At 51.0% G+C, this 5042-nt stretch overlaps 4 non-coding genes across 4 annotated transcripts; 2 read left to right on the top strand and 2 right to left on the bottom strand.

Moving 5' to 3' along the window:
* Positions 1-949: 949 nt before the first annotated feature.
* On the bottom strand, positions 950-1021 carry trnan-guu. Its single transcript has one exon. It is a non-coding gene; the product is annotated as a tRNA-Asn (tRNA).
* A 1084-nt stretch (positions 1022-2105) lies between these two features.
* On the top strand, positions 2106-2177 carry trnaw-cca. Its single transcript has one exon. It is a non-coding gene; the product is annotated as a tRNA-Trp (tRNA).
* Positions 2178-3599: 1422 nt separating this feature from the next.
* Positions 3600-3670, top strand: trnaw-cca. The gene has a single exon. It is a non-coding gene; the product is annotated as a tRNA-Trp (tRNA).
* Positions 3671-3978: 308 nt separating this feature from the next.
* trnan-guu lies at positions 3979-4052 on the bottom strand. Its single transcript has one exon. It is a non-coding gene; the product is annotated as a tRNA-Asn (tRNA).
* Between the last annotated feature and the right edge of the window lie 990 nt (positions 4053-5042).

Raw genomic sequence — 5042 nt, 5'->3', positions numbered from 1 at the left:
TACTCCACTATACGCAATAATTAAAATAATAAATACAGAAATTAAAAGAACTGAATAAACTGGTCAAGAAAAAAAGACACGTCACTGAAGGAAAAGCGATGCTGCACTTTTGTCACGTCTGACGCTGATAGACGCTCCTAATTCATCTGTGCCGGGTTCGATTCCCCGACGGGAAGGTCGGTCTATTGCACCTGACCGCCCGTTGAGCTCCTCGAAAAATATAAAATCCAATCGCTAATACTAATAATGCAACTGTCAATACTACTCCCACTACTACTGGTACTATTCAAAATAATGAAAATAGACATGGATAAACTTGAAAAAGAAAATAAAACAACGCGCCGCAATGAAGGGAAAAGGCGATGCTTCACTTTTTCTCACGTCTGGACGTTGATAGACGCTCCCTAGCTCATCTGCTCCTCGTTAGTATAGTGGTGAGTATCCCCGCCTGTCACGCGGAGACCGGGGTTCGATTCCCGACGGGGAGGCTGGTCTTTGCACCTGACCACCGTTTAGCTTCTCGTCTCACACAGAAGGCAGCACAGCCCTCTTCCGTGGCAATCTTAGGCTCGCATCCGGCGGTCGACCTCGTGGCGCAACGGTAGCGCGTCTGACTCAGATCAGAAGGCTGCGTGTTCAAATCACGTCGAGGTCATAGTCCCAGCCCCTGACTCCCCGCAGCGCTCAGCCGTCCTTTCTTATCCCAGCCCCTGCAAAAAAACCCTTCGAGAACGTGGAGCAAAGCCGAGCCCTGACTATTGGCCACGCCGTACCTTTGGCTTTTAAACGGGCTGAGTGAGGTGCACTTTCACATCGGCAGCTGACGAGGCAGAAAGCTCGGTGCTCAGAGCGCGCCGTCGATCGTGCTTCGCTGGGAGGGCTGTTTCTTTGCAACCCTTAACCTGGGCAGCCCCTTTGCTGGCTTGGGATTTTGTCAAATGCACCTGCGCGTCCCTGGGTGGGCTCGAACCACCAACCTTTCGGTTAACAGCCGAACGCACTAACCGATTGCGCCAGAGACTCGAGCTACTGGCTGGCCAAGGGGATGGTGGAGCAAGCCCAGCTGATGTCTCGAGCGAAGTGACTGACTGCCCGAAGGCGGATGGCAGCGCTGGCCTCCTTTAAGGCAATTTGAAACGATATATCAGAGCTCAGTCATAAAGGAAGGATGGCACGGACATGGTTTATGGCAGGGAGCGAGTGACCGGGTCGTACTGGGCGTCCTGTGCCCGAGCTCCGGCACTTGACGGACCGCTCTGCATGTTAGGCAGGCAAGAGCACCAGAGGAGGGCAGCGGCCGAGAGAGCGCCAGCAGCCCTAACTGGTCTTGACTCCAGGCCGGGGAGAAAGTGAAGTCGTCCACCAGGGCCAGATCAGTAATCGCGTTCAGCCAAGGTTGGTTCAAACATTTGAGCCAAGTGTGCAAGTAGTCCAGTAAAAGAGTTGAAAAAAAAAAAATAAAATGCAATCGCCATTACTAATAATACAACTGTCAATACTACTCCCACTACTACTGCTAATAATTAAAATAATAAATACAGAAAATTAAATAGAACTGAATAAACTGGTCAAAGAAAATAAAGTAAGCAACGCGTCACAATGAAGGAAAAGGCGATGCTGCACTTTTTGTCACGTCTGGACGCTGATAGACGCTCCCTAATTCATCTGTGCCGGGTTCGATTCCCCCGACGGGAAGGTCGGTCTTTTGCACCTGACCGCCCGTTGAGCTCCTCGAAAAATGAAAAATCCAATCGCAATACTAATAATGCAACTGTCAATACTACTCCCACTACTACTGGTACTATTCAAAATAATGAAAATAGACATGGATAAACTTGAAAAAGAAAATAAAACAACGCGCCGCAATGAAGGGAAAAGGCGATGCTTCACTTTTTCTCACGTCTGGACGTTGATAGACGCCTCCAGCTCATCTGCTCCTCGTTAGTGATAGTGGTGAGTATCCCCGCCTGTCACGCGGGAGACCGGGTTCGATTCCCCGACGGGGAGGCTGGTCTTTTGCACCTGACCACCCGTTTAGCTTCTCGTCTCACAGAGAAGGCAGCACAGCCCTCTTCCGTGGCAATCTTAGGCTCGCATCCGGCGGTCGCCCCGTGGCGCAACGGTAGCGCGTCTGACTCCAGATCAGAAGGCTGCGTGTTCAAATCACGTCGAGGTCATAGTCCCAGCCCCTGACTCCCCGCAGCGCTCAGCCGTCCTTTCTTATCCCAGCCCCTGCAAAAAACCCTTCGAGAACGTGGAGCAAAGCCCGAGCCCTGACTATTGGCCACGCCGTACCTTTGGCTTTTAAACGGGCCGAGTGAGGTGCACTTTCACATCGGCAGCTGACGAGGCAGAAAGCTCGGTGCTTAAGAGCGCCGCCGTCGATCGTGTCTTCGCTGGGAGGGCTGTTTCTTTGCAACCCTTAACCTGGGCAGCCCTTTGCTGGCTTGGGATTTTGTCAAATGCACCTCGCGCGTCCCTGGGTGGGCTCGAACCACCAACCTTTCGTTAACAGCCGAACGCTAACCGGATGCCACAGAGACTCGAGCTACCGGCTGGCCAAGGGGATGGTGGAGCAAGCCCAGCTGATGTCTCGATGAGGGACTGACTGCCCGAAGGCAGGATGGCAGCGCCTACCTCTTTAAGGCAATTTGAAACGATATATCAGAGCTCAGTCATAAAGGAAGGATGGCACGGACATGGTTTATGGCAGGAAGCGAGTGACGTCGTACTGGGCGTCCGTGCCTCGAGCTCCGGCACTTGACGGACCGCTTGCATGTTAGGCAGGCAAGAGCACCAGAGGAGGGCAGCGGCCGAGAGCCTAGCAGCCTAACTGGTCTTGACTCCAGGGCCGGGAGAAAAGTGAAGTCGCCCACCAGGGCCAGATCAGTAATCGCTTCAGCCAAGGTTGGGTTCAAACATTTGGCCAAGTGTAAAGTAGTCCAGTAAAAGAAGTTGAAAAAAAATAAAATAAAATGCAATCGCCATTACTAAATACAACTGTCAATACTACTCCCACTACTACTGCTAATAATTAAAATAATAAATACAGAAAATTAAATAGAACTGAATAAACTGGTCAAAGAAAATAAAGTAAAGCAACGCCACAAGGAAGGGAAAAGGTATGTGCACTTTTGTCACGCCTGACGCTGATAGACGCTCCTAATTCATCTGTGCCGGTTCGATTCCCCGACGGAAGGTCGGTCTTTGCACCTGACCGCCGTGAGCTCCTCGAAAAATATAAAATCCAATCGCTAATACTAATAATGCAACTGTCAATACTACTCCCACTACTACTGGTACTATTCAAAATAATGAAAATAGACATGGATAAACTTGAAAAGAAAAATAAAACAACGCCCGCAATGAAGGAAAAGGCGATGCTTCACTTTTTCTCACGCCTGGACGTGATAGACGCCCCTAGCTCATCTGCTCCTCGTTAGTATAGTGGTGAGTATCCCCGCCTGTCACGGGAGACCGGGGTCTCGATTCCCGACGGGAGGCTGGTCTTTGCACCTGACCACCCGTTTAGCTTCTCCTCACACAGAGAAGGCAGCACAGCCCTCTTCCGTGGCAATCTTAGGCTCGCATCCGCGGTCGACCTCGTGGCGCAACGGTAGCGCGTCTGACTCCAGATCAGAAGGCTGCGTGTTCAAATCACGCGAGGTCATAGTCCCAGCCCTGACTCCCTCAAGAGCGCCAGCCGTCCTTTCTTATCCCAGCCCCTGCAATAAAAAAAACAAACCCCTCGAGAACGTGGAGCAAAGCCCGAGCCCTGACTATTGGCCACGCCTACGCTTTGGCTTTTAAACGGGCCGAGTGAGGTGCACTTTCACATCGGCAGCTGACGCAGGCAGAAAGCTCGGTGCTTAAGAGCCACGCCGTCGATCGTGTCTTCGCTGGGAGGGCTGTTTCTTTGCAACCCTTAACCTGGGAAGCCCTTTGCTGGCTTGGGATTTTGTCAAAATGCACCTCGCGCATCCCTGGGTGGGCTCGAACCACCAACCTTTCGGTTAACAGCCGAACGCGCTATCCGATTGCGCCACAGAGACTCGAGCTACCGGCTGGCCAAGGGATGGTGGAGCAAGCCCAGCTGATGTCTCGAGCGAAGTGACTGACTGCCCGAAGGCAGGATGGCAGCGCTGCCTCCTTTAAGGCAATTTGAAACGATATATCAGAGCTCAGTCATAAAGGAAGGATGGCACGGACATGGTTTATGGCAGGAAGCGAAGTGACCGGTTCGTACTGGGCGTCCCAGGCCGAGCTCCGGCACTTGACGGACCGCCTGCATGTTAGGCAGGCAAGAGCACCAGAGGAGGGCAGCGCAGAGCGCCAGCAGCCCTAACTGGTCTTGACTCCAGGGCCGGGAGAAAAGTGAAGTCGTCCACCAGGGCCAGATCAGTAATGCGTCTCAGCCAAGGTTGGTTCAAACATTTGGCCAAGTGTGCAAGTAGTCCAGTAAAAGAAGTTGAAAAAAATAAAATAAAATGCAATCGCCATTACTAATAATACAACTGTCAATACTACTCCCACTACTACTGCTAATAATTAAAATAATAAATACAGAAAATTAAATAGAACTGAATAAACTGGTCAAAGAAAATAAAGTAAAGCAAGCGCAATGAAGGGAAAAGGCTATGCTGCACTTTTTGTCACGCCTGGACGCTGATAGACGCCTCCTAATTCATCTGTGCCGGGTTCGATTCCCCACGGAAGGTCGGTCTTTTGCACCTGACCGCCCGTGAGCTCCTCGAAAAATATAAAATCCAATCGCTAATACTAATAATGCAACTGTCAATACTACTCCCACTACTACTGGTACTATTCAAAATAATGAAAATAGACATGGATAAACTTGAAAAGAAAATAAAACAACGCTACCGAATGAAGGGAAAAGGCGATGCTTCACTTTTTCTCACGTCTGACGTGATAGACGCCCCTAGCTCATCTGCTCCTCGTTAGTATAGTGTGAGTATCCCGCCTGTCACGCGGGAGACCGTCTGACCCACGGGAGCTGGTCTTCTCCGCAGCGCTGACGCATG

The sequence above is a fragment of the Polypterus senegalus genome, unplaced genomic scaffold (genome assembly GCF_016835505.1).
Source record: "Polypterus senegalus isolate Bchr_013 unplaced genomic scaffold, ASM1683550v1 scaffold_8355, whole genome shotgun sequence".
Taxonomy (NCBI): domain Eukaryota; kingdom Metazoa; phylum Chordata; class Cladistia; order Polypteriformes; family Polypteridae; genus Polypterus; species Polypterus senegalus.
The sequence above is the reverse complement of the archived record's forward strand: the minus strand, read 5'-3'. Positions and strand labels throughout refer to the sequence as shown.